Genomic DNA, 15715 nt, shown 5'->3' on the forward strand with positions numbered 1-15715 from the left:
TGCGTCACCTCAAACAAAATTATGGACTCGAGAAGTATTTTAGGCCAGGTATTGTAGCGGAACAGCGTAACGAAAGCACTGTAGCAGCACTGTTCACAGCTGGCCGAGAAAACAGGAATTCAGAGAATCCACACGGGCTTGTGGAAATTATATACGCCCGTGTGGAAATTCAACATGGGCGTGCGTAAACTCCACAGGCCCGTGTGGTTGCCCGATTCCAGCCCTATTTAAAGCCGAATCAGCCCCTAATTCAGCCCCGAATTCCGCATTCTTTTCTCCATCTTTTCCCCAACTTGAGAGAGGGTTTTGACTAGGGTTTTGAGAGGTATTTGCTAAGGTTTTGGAGAGGTTCTACGGCTCTGACATCGTCATTCCCTAGGAAGGAGGTTGGTAGGGGAGCTTCCGTCGAGGCGTATCCTATACCGGACAAGGGAATCCTTGGATGACGAGTAAAGGACTTTCCACAAGACCATCGATACGACTATCGAGTGGGTTTCTCTATGGATTTATTGCTTTTACATTCTATTTCTTTGATTGTACTTAGCTCCATGGAGAGCTAAACCCCTAGTGGGTACTTGGGTATTTGTGAAACCTAGGATGCATTTGTTTCATTGAATCTCTTTATTATGCTTTCAATTAATTGATGTTTGTTGTGAGTTCCAACCTTGAATACTTGATTGTGTGAACATTTCCCCTAGAGTGACACTAGGGTTGAGAGTTCTTGTTGGTAACCTAGTGAGTGAGTGACACACCACGAGTGGTAGACAAAGCTAGGTTGGAGAGGGTTGAGATGGTGAGTCGAGAGGTACAGGAGCATCCCCTTTCCCCTCCGACGTGATAGATTCTACCTCGGTTCCTCGAGTTCTTTGCGGCCATAATAGAGTGAATGGTCTAAGGGATGACCCTCCCCTGGGGCTTAGTTGCGCGTGCAATGGAGTGAAGTGTTGAGGTGATCTTAGTATCTAGGGCTTAATCGTGGTTAGGGACCTTCCACCTGGACCAAAGGGTTAAGTCTATAATTAAGAAGAGATTTATCACTTGGAATCCCTAGAGCTCATTGCAACTCTATTCGAGTGCGAGGTTGAGAGGTTATCTAATCTCTCCTCCGGGACATGTATAGAGTTAGGCATAGTTGACCTTAGATTTGGGACTATGTATTTAAGGATTTCCAGCACTCACCATTACATTGATTAGGAAAAATAATAGAGGGTTCTTGCACTTGAAACGATTGTCCTAGGTGGAGCATTATCCGAGTACCCCATCTTTATCGATTGCCTTACCTCCTTTTTTACTCATGCTCTCTTACTTGTTGTTTTTAATTTTGAGAATTGAATCATTGTCACACTTATAACTACTGATCTTTCACATAGCTAAGAAACGGATTAAGTGTTTTTATTCCCTACTCCCTATGGATTCGATATCCGCTCATCCGGGATTATTACTTCGACAAACTCGTGCACTTGCGGGATATACGCAAGGGGACCTTGTCAAGTTTTTGGCGCCATTGCCGGGGAGTAGGCGTTTAGAGATACTTTGCACTTTGTTTTCTTAGCTATTTCACCACACATTCTATTTAATATTTTCTTATTCTATCATCATTCCGATTTCTTTTTCTTTTTTTTTGGGTGCAGCTCCAGGTTATGACCTTAGGGAATCCCTCAATATTGATTGAAGGAGATCCTGAGCTTGAACGTACACTTAGAAGAAAAAGGAAAGAGCCTGTGCAAGAACAGTCTAATTTAGCTGATTTGGAAGTGGAAGGATCTGAAAACATGGCAGAACAGAACAAGCAACAGCGGACATTATCTGATTATCCCAGACCTTCAGTGTTGGGGACATAATCGAGCATTGTGCGTCCCCAGATTACAGCTTAGAACTTTGAGCTGAAGCTAGCATTCATCCACATGTTGCAGCAATCAGCACAGTTCAACGGTTTGGCCGATGAGGATCCAAACAGTCATATAGAGAGTTTTCTCGAGATGTGTGATATGCTGAATATAAACGGAGTGACGGATGATGCCATCAAGTTGAGAGCCTTCTCATTTTCCCTAAAGGGGAGAGCGAAGCAGTGGCTACACTCATTATCTAGCGCATCGATTACCACATGGGAGGAGATGGTAGAAGCTTTTCTTGCCCGTTATTTCCCTCCCGGAAAATCTGCAAAGCTTAGGAATGAGATCTCATCCTTTGTTTAGTTGGAATTGGAGTCTCTATTCGAGACATGGGAAAGGTTCAAGGAACTCCTGAGAAAGTGCCTGCAACACGGATTCCCTGGAGTGGATGATTGTTCAGACCTTTTATAATTGTTTGAACCCGAGTACAAGACAACTCTTGGATGCGGCAGTAGGAGGTACCTTAGGTAGCAAGACCCCCGATGAGGCCTGTCAGTTAATTGAAGAAATAGGGTTAAACAGCTACCAAATGGAATGCTAGGGAGAAGAAAAAAAGTAGCCGGTCTCCATGAAAATAGATGCGATAACTTCATTGGTGGCTCAAGTGGAAAATTTGAGTAAGAAGTTAGATCTTCTAACTTCAAATAGAGTGGCGGCCGTGACTAATTACACCAGGTGTGGTGGAGGACATGCTCCCTCCGACTGCCCGATCTCTATCAGTGATGTGTCTTCGGTGGAGAACGTTGATTTTGTAGGTAATGGCATGAGACCTCAAGGAAACCCATATAGCAATACCTACACTCCGGGTTGGAAGAATCATCCCAATTTCTCATGGAGTAATCAGGGTCCACAAAAGGCCATGGGGCCACCGGGTTTCCAACAACAATAACAAGCCCCTTAGTTGGAAAACAGAGTCTCAGGTTTGGAAACCCGAATGAATGACTTAGAGAAGCACTTGACTAGATTTGTGCAATCTACAAATACAAGGTTTGAATCTGTCGAGGCTACACTTCGCAACCACACTGCCTCTTTGCATAACCTTGAAAATCAGGTGGGGCAAATTGCGAAGTCTCTCTCTGAAAGGCCACATGGAAGCTTGCCGAGCAATTTAAAGACCAACCCTAGAGAGCACGTGAAGGCAATCACTTTGAGAAGTGGTCGTGAGGTTCAAGGTAGGCTTCTGAGTGAGAAGCCAAAAGAACACGCACCTGAGGTTATAGAGGTAGAAGACGGAACAAGAAAAGAGAAAGAGGTGGCACCCCCACCTTTCAAGCCAAGAATCTCTTATCCCTCTAGATTGAAAAATGACCAAGGGGATAAACAGTATAAGAAGTTCCTGAGTTTGTTCAAGCAACTCCAGATCAATATTTCTTTTGTTGAGGCATTGGCTCAAATGCCTAAGTATGCGAAGTTCTTGAAAGACTTGTTGACTAACAAAAGGAAGTTGGAGGAAAGTGCTTCAGTGATTTTAGATGCTTCATGCTCGGCGGTATTGCAAAAGAACATGCCAAACAAGAAGAAAGACCCGGGAAGCTTCATCATTCCGTGTAATATTGGTAATCTAGGTAAGGAAATGGCATTGGTGGACTCAGGGGCTAGTATCAATGTTATGCCATACACCTTCTTTCAAAAGCTAGGCTTGGGCGAGCCTAGGTCTACTCGGATGACTTTGCAACTAGCGGACCAACAGTGCGACATCCGAGAGGCATCATTGAAGACGTGGTTATCAAGGTGGACAAGTACATTTTTCCGGTTGACTTTGTAGTGCTAGATGTCGATGAGGATGCGGATGTACCTTTGATACTTGGGAGACCGTTCTGGCGGACTTCCAAGGCATTGATTGACATGGACGGCGGAGAGCTAACTCTGAGGGTTGGAGATGACAAGCTCACATACTGCCTTGCTGAAGCCATGCGGCATTCTCTTGATTTCGATGATGCTTTATACTTTCTAGATACTACTAATGAGATTGTTGATGAATACATGCAGGAAATATTCAATCTGGACCTATACGAGGGTTTGTTCGACCAAGAGGAGCATTATGAAGAAGTAATGATGCTTGGTTCGACGGAAGAAGTACCATCTACCTAGGGGATCTTGAAGAAGGTGCTCTAAAAAATGAAGAGGGCTAGGAGACACCACCGGAAACACTTCAAGGCTGCTGGAGACGTACATGAACCGAAGAAGTTGGATGAACCATTGTTAGGTGGTCCGAAGCTCGATAATTCACCTTCTACCCTCAAGAGACTTTGCACATCATGCTTTCGAGCCATGGGTAAGAGGGCAACTTTCATTCATGAACCCCCGTGAGGTAAGGCAAGGTACGTCAAGCTTAGTGATGTTAAACAAGCCCTTCTTGGGAGGCAACCCAATTGTTTACTGTTTTCTTATCTTCTAGTTTAGTTTGTTTGCATGAATAATTTTTTAAGTGTTGGTGTCTTGATTTTTAGATGCTTGTGCTAAGATTTTCTTGTGGGCTTTGAGTATTCATTGCATGTTTTCATGTGGGATTGGCGAAGTTATGTCGTTTGAGCTTTATTCCATGTTTTTCGCTGGTAAAACTTGCATACTAGGGCAGGCTCTGAGTGTGTAAACATGTTCAGAAACTTTTTGCAGAGCCTGCAGGTTTTTCTAAGGCATCCAGTAAAGACGCATGGGCGTGTGGAATTTCCACACGCCCGTGGATTTGTATTGCAAGCTCATCCATAGAAGGCACAGGGGCGTGCGGCTACCCCTGTGAATGACCATGTGAATATTGCACGCCCGTGGGTAATTTCCGCATGGGCGTATGATTTCCTGCAGAGTTTGTCAAAATTATCCCGAGAGCACACAGGGGCGTGAACTCGCACTTGTGGGCGACCTTGTGAAACCGCACGGGCGTGGGTAATTTCCGCACGCCCGTGCGAAACTCTGCAGAGGAGTTCTCTCCATCCCGAGAAGTCACAAGGGCGTGCGATCACCCCTGTGAGCAGGGCCTATGAATGCCCACGCCGTACGGGATTTCTGCACGGGCGTGTGGAACACTTAGCGAGTTTTCTCGGATGTCCAGAGAAGCCACAGGGGCGTGCGGCTACCCCTGTGGGTCGGGCGCACGAGCATGGGTATTTTCCGCACGCCCGTGCGAGAGGGTTCAGAGACAATGGGAGTTTCTCCCGAGAGTGCACAGGGGCGTGCATTTGCACATGCGGAGCTCTCTGGATGAGGTGCACGGGCGTGCGTAATTTCCGCACGCCCGTGCAATTGTGCAGAATTCCAAGAGGCGCGAGTCTTCCTATAAAAATCCTTGCATGCTCTCTTCCTTTTCATCCTCAACCGCCTGAAAATTGTCTCTGATCATATCACCAACCTCTCATCGTTGTTTTGGAGGATTTTTCTTCACATATCATGCCGATTTTCAGAGTTTCCACATTTATTTCATCGGTAACCTTTTTATCCTTTTTTCTTCGCCAACTCTTGTTTTTCACAGATTAAATATCTGTAAGTGCGAATTTTCATTTTCACAATACATGGTGCATGTTTATAAAGCGTCTAGATGCGGTTTTAAGTTAAATTCATGAGAATTGTTGTGCACCCGTGCGGGTTTTTCAAGCCCTACAGACACACACAGGCGTGGGTAATTTCCACAAGCCCGTGTGGAATTCTGCAGTATACTGCTTTTGAGCTTCTTTGATTATTTTCCTCTTTTTGTACTATAGGTATGGCACCTCGCGTGAAGAAGAACGAAGTAAAGTGTCTCAGAGTCACCCGACCCCAGCCAATACACATGGAATTCTCAAATCCCGAGCATCAAGCTCGATTTGACAAACTTTCAGCACTTGGTTTTGGTCAGACTTGTTTTGTGGGTTTGCAAGTGCTGAGAGATATTCAGCGTGGTGACAAGCTAGCTGATGAGATCGATGATATGTTAGTAGTAGGAAACTAGAGGAGGTTACTGACGATTCGTGAGCCGGCTTACCACGCTTGACGCTCGAGGTTTTAGCGTCTTTTGAGTTGAGGTATGGGAGAATTGACACTAAGGATGCTATATAGTTTCGAGCATTCGAACATCCATTTTCCATGAGTGTCACTGAGTTTTCGATTCGGATGGGCCTGCACGATGTCGCATATACCAGTACAGAGGAGTATGGACGTTTACATGTGGATTTTCCAGTATCAGTGACTCCAGACTATGTGTATAGGGTCCTATGTGGACATGGGTAGATTGAACTGGGAATTTTCGAAGGCCACCAGCCTATCCCGGTTGAGCTACAGGTATTTGCACGCGGTCCTCAGCAGGTCTGTGTCAGGTCGAGGTAATAACACAGCTGCTCTGACAAGGCAGGACTTATTCTTTTTATACTCCATGACCCGCAATGTGCCGATTCACTTTGGGTGCATAGTGGCGGATGTTCTGAGGTACCAGGGTCAGTCTGCGAGAGTGGGATTATTATTTGCTGTCCCTTACATTACCAGACTCATCTTGGGGATGGGTTTGGTAGATGCTTTACGTGGTGTTGAGAGGACAATTGTGCCTACACCTCTTGCCTTTGATACGATCAAGATGATGGGGTTGGTAAGGAGATGTGGGCCAGGGGTCTATATTATTGCTTCAGCTACCCAGAGACCGCTGGCAGCGGAGGGGATATAGTGGAAGATTCTGGACATGTTCCCAGATCCTGTGCAGCACAGGGGCCTCGAGCTTATGATCGTATTGAGAGGCTTGAGAGTGATTTGAGACAGATTCGGACCGAGATAGTGGAGCTCCGCGTGATACAGTCAGCTCAGTATACAGATCTTATGGCCCGTTTCGACTTCCTACGAGATCTATTGAGATCCAGACCCTCAGCATCTCCTGCATCCCCATCTCCTATACCAGCACCGGTGGATCCACCTTATGTTTCCCCACCACCAGCAGTAGTAGAGGAGCCGACAGAGTGTGACACCAACATTTGACTTTATTTTTCTGCATTTTCTTTATTTTGCATTTTATTTTAGACTTGTTCACTCAGAAAGGATTCTCCTTCTGAGTTTATTTTCATTTTGCATCTCGAGTTGTATTCATTGTCTATCTTTTATATATACTCGAGTTTTTTTTTATTGAGCTTCACTGAATCCCCTCGTGTATGTGTGCAGATGGTCTTGTCATCTTGGGAATTGAGACTTTGTCATTGGCACGGCCAAGTTGTCTCGGCACTTGGCCGTGTGAGCTTCACAAACCGTCGAAACATTACTCCCAAGGACTTAGCTCCATCAAACGCGACACTAGGAGTCAGAGGAGTATTGTTTTGATTGCTTCTCCCATATATATTCTTTATTGATATACATTATGAGTGAGCTTGCATGTGTACATTGGGGACAATGTACAACTTAAGTGTTGGGGGGGTGGGAGTTTCATAGTGCACATATCTTTTATATTAGTTTTGATTGTTATACATGCTCACATAGCCAATGACGGTTCACCTTAGTTGCAATGATTGTATTCTTGAGTTTAGGAGAATTTTTAACATTGAATGTTTTCATGCTCTAGTTCTTGCTTGAATTTCTAGGAATTTTTACCCGATTTACACTCAGTGCACTGCTCACTCTTTAAACTCTATTGGAAACTCATGTTCGATGTTAAAGGGACTAGTTATAGTTGTTTCTTGTGTTAAATTCAAAAAAAAATGAAAAAAATAATGAATGATGAAAAGAAGGAACAAAATAGTTTTCTTCTTTGTTTTGCATTTTGGGTGGAAAGAGCTACCACCTATGTAGTATGAAGCTGCTCTCATAAGTCGGATACTAGCTATGCCCTAATGAGAGAAAGAGTGATCTCATAGGATGAGTAAAAGTTACCACTCCGGTAGAAAGAGCTACCACCTCGAAAGTGTGAAAGCCACCTTAGCGGCCGCTTTGGAAAGGGCTACCTTAGAGGATGTGTGAAGCTACTACCATCTTTAAAATTGTTGTCACTTTTGTAGATAAATAAGTCCCTTGTACTTAGAACTTTGAGGAGTATACCTTGGGTTATTTTGAGTGAGTTCACACACGTACACGATTTCGGGTTTGTTGTCCTTTTTTATTCAAGTTTTTAGCTAGAGCTTTGATTTTTTGTATTTAATGTTGAAATTTCCCTTACTTGTAGAATGCTCTCTTTGTACACTTTGGTGAACCTAAGGCCAAGCACTTCCAATATCTCCTTCATCTATGCACAGAATGTTTAATTTTTGCTTGAGGACAAGCAAAAGCTTAAGTGTGGAGGAGTTTGATAAGTGCTTGTGCGATATGAATGTGAAGTGTTCTTTCCTTATGTTGAGCATTACCTTTCTCATGTTTTTACACTAATATGTGTGTTTTTATGTTACTTTTATGCAGGTGGGGTTGTGAGGCCGAGTATGAAGGAAAGAAAACAATGTGGATCATAATACACCGATTTTGGAGGAAATCTTGCTAAGGTTCAAATGCGAAGACATAGGTCGGGTGTGAGATGCTAGAGTGTGTGCCAACCTCCTCGTATTTAAGTTAGCACAACCATTTGGAGGGGCACAAGGGCAGTCACACTCAAGCATTCCGACTTATGCACATAGAACAAGATCTCCACCAACTTGTCCTTCAGTAAAGAAGCAAAGCAATCCATGACGTGAACGTGTGCCTGTTTGCGTCACCTCGATGAAAGTATGTACTCGGGAAGTATTTTAGGCCAGGTATTGTAGCGAAACAATGCAGCGAAAGTAATGTAGCAACGCTATTCACATCCGATCGAGATAACAGGAATTCAGAGAATCCACACGGGCGTGTGGAAATTATACACGCCATGTGGAAATTCCACATGGGCGTGTGTAAAAACCAAAGCTCGTGTGGTCGCCCGATTCCAGCCCTATTTAAAGCTGAGTCAGCCCCGATTTCAGCATACTTTTCCGCATCGTTTTCCCAACTTGAGAGAGCATTTCGGCTAGGGTTTTGAGAGGTATTGGCTAAGGTTTTAGAGAGGTTCTACTGCTCCAACATCGTCATTCCCTAGGAAGAAGGTTGGTATGGAAGTTTCTGTCGAGGCGTATCCTATACCGGACAAGGGAATCCTTGGACGACGAGTAGAGGACTTTCCACAAGACCATCGACACGACTATTGAGGGGATTTCTCTGTGGATTCATTGCTTTTACATTCTATTTCTTTGATTGTACTTAGCTCCATGGAGAGCTAAACCCCTAGTGGGTACTTGGGTATTTGTGAACCCTAGGATGTATTTGTTTCATTGAATCTCTTTATTATGCTTTCAATTAATTGATGTTTGTTGTGAGTTCCAACCTTGAATGCTTGATTGTGTGAACATTTCCCCTAGAGTGACACTAGGGTTGAGAGTTCTTGTTGGTAACCTTGTGAGTGAGTGACACACCACGAGTGGTAGACAAAGCTAGGTTGGAGAGGGTTGAGATGGTGAGTCGAGAGGTACAGGAGCATCCCCTATCTCCTCCGACGTGATAGATTCTATCTCCATTCTTTGAGTTCTTTGCGGCCATAATAGAGTGAATGATCTAAAGGATGACCCTCCACTGGGGCTTAGTTGCGCGTGTAGCGGAGTGAAGCGTTGAGGTGATGTTAGTATCTAGGGCTTAATCATGGTTAGGGACCTTCCACCTGGACCAAAGGGTTAAGTCTATAATTAAGAAGAGATTTATCACTTGCAATCCCTAGAGCTCATTGCAACTCTATTCGAGTGCGAGGTTGAGAGGTTATCTAATCTCTCCTCCGGGACATGTATAGAGTTAGGCATAGTTGACCTTAGATTTGGGACTATGTATTTAAGGATTTCCATGACTCACCATTGCATTGATCAGGAAGCATAATAGAGGGTTCTTGCACATGAAACGATTGTCCTAGGTGGAGCATTATCCGAGTACCCCATCTTTATCGATTGCCTTACCTCCTCCTTTACTCGTGCTCTCTTACTTGTTGTTTTTACTTTTGAGAATTGAATCATTGTCACACTTATCACTACTGATCTTTCACATAGCTAAGAAACGGATTAAATGTTTTTATTCCCTACTCCCTGTGGATTCGATACCCGCACATCCTAGATTATTACTTCGACAAACCCATGCACTTGCGAGATATACGCAAGGGGACCTTGTCACCTGGCTTAAGCTTAAAATTTTGAGCTGTAATCGGTGGCCGCACAAAACTGGATTGTGTGCCAAGAACTACGGGTCTACCATAATCTGAGAGTGTCCTCTACTGTTCATTCTGTTCTGCCATGTTATCAGACCCTTCATCTTTTATCTCAGCTTGATTTGACTGTTCTTGCAAAGGTTCTTTTCCCCTTCTATGAATTCTTGGTACAGTGTCCGGATCTCCTTCAACCAATGTCAAAGGGTTTCCTCGGGTCATAACATAGAGCTACAACCAAAAAAAGAAAAAAAAATCAGAATAATGGAAGAATAAAAAAGTGTGAAATAGAACAAGTGATGAATAGTTAAAATAGCAAAGTGTAAAATGCTTCCTGACAACGCCCTTTTGCATGTGAACCGCAAGTGCATGAATTTGTTGAAGTAATAATACCCTGGTAAGTGGCTAGTCGTATCCACAGAAAATAGTGATCAGAAACACAAAGATTGCTATTTAACTAGAATGAAGATGAATCGATAGTGGTGTGAACAAAATCAATGAAAAAGGAAATAAGGAAAGAAGAAAGAAGAGGGACGCTATAAAAATGAATGAGAGGAAAGACAATCGATAGAAAGTGGGGTACCCGGACTTTGCTCTCCCTAGGACTATTGCTTCAAGTACAAAACCAACTATTATGTCTCCTAACTAATGCTTACTTAGTCGTGGAAATCCTAAAATACACGATCCCAAATCTAAGATCAACCGTGACTAACACTACACTATGCCCTAGTGTAAAAATTTCTCAGTCTCAACACCTCACACTGTGCAAAGTTGCTTAAAGCTTTGTGGACTCCAAGTGATAAACCCTATTTCCTAACATAGATCTAACCCTTTTGTCCAGGCGAAAAACCCCTAGTTATAGTTAAGCCCCAACACTAAGGATTACTTCAACGTTTCATCTGTTGCTTGCACACCTAAGCCCCAGCGGAGTTCGTCTCTTAGCATTTCACTCTATTGTGATCACAAAGAACTCTTAGAACCTGGAGGTAGGATAAATCACACCGGAGGGGAAAGGGGACGTTTCGCTACCTCTCGATTCATCCTCTTGACCACCTCCAATCTTGCTTTGTCTAACCTGCATGGTGTGTCACTCACTCATAAAAATTACCAATGTAGGCTTTCAACCCTAGTGTCACTTTGAGGGAAAATCCATTCAACAAGCATTCAAGATTGGAACTCAATTAAAGACATCAATTAAAGAAATATAATAGAAAGGTCAAAGAAACAATATCATCCTAGGGTTTCCAAGTCCAAGTACCCACTAGGGGGTTAGCTCTATATGGAGCAAGATACAATCAATACTGAAATCGAAAGTAAAAGCATGCAATCCATAAGTAAAACACCCTTAGTATTCATGTCGATGGTCTTGTGGAGTGGCCGCGTCTTCTCCAAAGGTTACCTCATCAAGCCTAGGGCACACCTCGCCGAATTGATACCGACTAAAGCTCCCAAAATAACTCTCTTCTGAAGGAACGCGGTGTTGAAAACCATGAAACCACTCTAAAAGCCTTGCCAAAGCCCCTCTAAACCCTAGCTACGAGTCCCTCTAAAGGTGGTTAAAAGATGGGCAAAAGATGGGAAAAAGATTCTCCAAACGGGCTGAAATCGTGACCTAAATAGGGCTGGAATTGGGCATCCACACGGGCGTGTGGAATTTCCACACACCCGTGTGAATCTGAAGGAATTGATTTTCTGCGATATGTGAACAGTTACTGTCACACCCACCCCTTCTACCGAGGTAAATGTGGCACCCATCAGTTAAAATTCCCTTTTAGCTGAAAGCCGACACTCTGTTTTTAAACAAAAGCGAGACCCTACAAATCACAATTTATAATTTTTTTCACCAAGTACGGGTTCAAATACATAAATACAATAAATATAATCACTCTAATTTGCTGGGTACAACCGCTACAAGGTCATGACACCAATAACAAGAAAGAAAGAAAAGAGGGACCCACTGCGGGTCCTGGACTCGACCACGACTAGCTCTATACTCGATCGAGGCAATCTAGGGGTCTCGCTCCTGCGACTCTGACACATTCGGTTGGTCGGTAGTGGCTTAATAATTTCAAATACTAAAAATACGATTGTATATAAAGTATATAAATACCAACTTCTCAAATAATTTTTCCAACTTTTTCCAAAATAACAAAATTCTAGCAAAAATACATCTTTAAAGAACTTTTTGAAACATAAACTCATCATAAATCAATATCAAATCAATTTTCTAAGAAAATCCAAATTGTTGTGAGAGCTCCCTCTTAAGAGCGGCAGTGGGCTTCGCCCTCATCATCACGACCCAAAAATAACAAGTAATATAAAAAAATTCATTCTCAATTCCACGACCGAAAACTCTCCCCACTTGGCAGCCGTCGCGACTAGGGTTAGGAGCGCCAAGGTCTTCGTACCCTCGGCGTTGGCCCATCGGTCCCCATGTGGTGACTACGGGATCCCGATGTATAATCCAATCGGGGCTCTGCGCTCCCACTGATGCGGACAAATCAACACTTTCGGGTCCACCACACCACCTCTAAAGGCGGCCCGTGGGAACCCACTACTGCAGATGGTCGGGCCTTAGCCCGCCCGTCACCATCCAAACCAACATGTAGATGCGAGACAATACAAAGCTGTATAAATCATATCACATGGTCCTTATCCGAGGACATTCGCGATCGATACATGCATAATATCGGTAAAATCCAAATACAAAAATACCATTCCTATGCCGGGAATGAAAACCCGATCCCTACAAATATTGTCGGTAAAAACATTTTTAATACACGCACATGATTTCACAAATCATTCCAAATCAAAAGCATATATAACCATCCAAAAAAATAAATTCATGAACCCGAATAATTAAATCACATATACATGTATTTATACTATTCATAAATACGTATAATTATACAAAGCTGATGTATCAATACGATTGTCATGAACATCAACGACAAATAAGTTTAAGTATACTTCAACATTATACGCAATCAAACATGATAAAATGAAATACTTAAACATTTATTTTCAAAATACTAGCCATTAAATAATTATTTCAAAATAATAATAATTAAACAATTATTTAAAATAATAGCCACTACCAACTCACCTGGTGTCCTTGGGTTCCTTGCTAGACCTGGAACTCCCTTCCAAGACTGAACAACACCTAACAGAATAATATAATAAAAATAAATACCACATTTAAACTCAAAAGAAAATACAAAAAATATTAATCAACTCTCTATTCGGCCCACTCACTCCAATCGGTTAAAACACGACCTTGCATAATCCAACCGGCCTTCAATTGTATTTAAACCAGCTCAATTTAGACTAAACACAGTTAAACCAATCTGAACCAATCTCAATTCCATTGACCCAAGCTCAATTGACTGAACCAAAGCTTAAATGCGCTGAGACAAACTCAATCAAACTGAACCCGAGCTTGAACCAACTCAATTCTTATTCAAAATCCATTGAACCAACTTGGTTCAGTCCCAAAACCCTAACCCAAATCAACTGAACCAAAACTCAAAACTATCTCAACTTGATTTGATCAGGCTCAACTCAACCAAATCAATTCAATTCAACGCAATTCGATTCCAACTTGGTTTGATCCAACCAAATCAACTTGGCTAACTCAACCCATTTCAATCTAACCATCATCATTAACACCTTAATCATCATCATCATCAATTTAATTAACTAAACCAAATTTTAATCTCGGTGCTACTGATAGCAGCTACGATAGAAACCGAAAATCTCATCTCCATTTTTCAAGCAATTTCCATCCCAAATACTGAGGTTTTTCTCAAAACAATTTCATACACTCATCATCTACAACAACATACCAAGTTTTTCTACTCAAATCCATCATTTTTCTTCATTAAATCCACCAAATACACACACACATACATTCAAGTATATAAATAAATAAATCATCAAAATACTTTACCAAATAATACTTCATCCATTCTCCCCTCCAAATACCAAACTTTATCTCTTCCAATTTCTCTCCAAATCTCTCACTCTTTTTCTAAAAAACTCTCGGGATTCTTATGTAGAAAATGGTGGAGAAGATGAACAACACTCAAGCTCTAGATTTTTCTCTAACTTAAACTTTCAGCCGAAATTCACTTTTTAGTCCCTCAAAAACATAATTTCTTACAAAAACAGTCTCTGAAAAACTCATCAATGGTCCCTGAATTATGAAATAGTATTCTCAAAAAGTCCTTGAAACTATCCAATGGTCCCCTGAAGTATAACACAATATTTCAAAAAGGTCCCCACCGCCTTACCTTTCAGTCCTTGGTTTTCAAAAACATTTCATATCAATCCTTTTTCTATTACTCTTTAACCAAAAATCTTTTATAAACTTTCACACTTAGGTCCTTGTTCTTTCCACTTGGGGTTTCTCCACAAGGTTACTCTCTAGAAAAATTCTTACTGTAACTGTAGTAATACCATGAATATATTTTCCAACAGGTATCCAAAGGTTCAGGGTATTACAGTTACTGCTATAGTAACTTTCCTACAGTGATTTTCTACAGTACCTGCTACAGTTCTCCTCCAAAATACTCCCAAATCCACACTTTTCATCGAGGCCATATGAATGGGCACACATTCATGCGGTAGATCACGTTGCTTCTTCCACAAAATCACATTTGACGATAATCTTGCTATTATTACACAAGTCGGAACACATGATTGTGACTGTCTTTGTGCCCCTCTACTTTGCATGTTCACTCGAGCACAACAGAGGTTGGCTAACACTTACGTGTCTTTGAGTATAACTTGTGTCTTCATATTTGTTCACTCCAAGATTTCATCAACAATATGCATTCATGACCTACTTTGGCTTCTTTCTTCCATACTTGTCTCCACAACCCTACATGCACAAAAGTAACACAAATACACATGAATGAGTGATAAAATCTGAGAAAAGTAATGCTCATTGTAAGAAAATAATACTTCGTATTACTAATACAGAAGCTCTTATCACTTCCAAAATGCCTATTCCCCGGCAACGGCGCTAAAACCTTTGACACATCCCTTGTGAGTGAGTACCGCAAGTGCACTGGTTATCGAAGTAATAAAGTACCCTGGTGAGTGGGTAGTCGTATCGACAAGGAATAGTACTCAAAAACAGTAACAAACTTCCTTTTGTGTATGTACCGCAAGTACACTGGTTTGTCAAAGTAATAATACCTTGGTGAGTGGGTAGTCGAATCCATAAGGAATAGTGATTAGAAACACAAAGATTGCTATTTAACTAGAATGAAGATGAATCGATAATGATGTGAATAAGAATCAATGCAAATAGAAATAAAAAAAGAAGAAGGAGGCACAAATAAAAGTTAGGAGAGGTAATCGATGATAAATGGGGCACCCGGACATTGCTCACACTAGGACTATTGTTTTAAGTGCAAGACCAATCATTATGTTCCCTAACTAATGCTTAATGAGTCATAGAGATCCTTAAACACACAGTCCCAAAACTTAAGGTCAGCCGTGACTAACCCTACACTATTCCCCAGTGGAGAAATCTCTCAATCTTGACACCTCACACTGTGCTAGGTTGCTTTAGTCTCTAGGGATTCCAAGTGATAAACCCTATTCCATAAAATAGATTTAACCCTTTGGTCCAAGCGAAAGACCCCTAGTCACAATTAAGCCTCAGATACTAAGGATTATTTCAACGCTTCAC

The 15715-nt window shown here is 42.0% G+C and overlaps 1 non-coding gene across 1 annotated transcript; it reads right to left on the reverse strand.

Annotated features, from left to right (window-relative positions):
• Nucleotides 1-2162: 2162 nt before the first annotated feature.
• On the reverse strand, nucleotides 2163-2269 carry LOC120275017. Its single transcript, XR_005541044.1, has one exon. It is a non-coding gene; the product is annotated as a small nucleolar RNA R71 (small nucleolar RNA).
• Nucleotides 2270-15715: the final 13446 nt, after the last annotated feature.

This window comes from Dioscorea cayenensis, chromosome 13 (assembly GCF_009730915.1).
Source record: "Dioscorea cayenensis subsp. rotundata cultivar TDr96_F1 chromosome 13, TDr96_F1_v2_PseudoChromosome.rev07_lg8_w22 25.fasta, whole genome shotgun sequence".
Taxonomy (NCBI): Eukaryota; Viridiplantae; Streptophyta; class Magnoliopsida; order Dioscoreales; family Dioscoreaceae; genus Dioscorea; species Dioscorea cayenensis.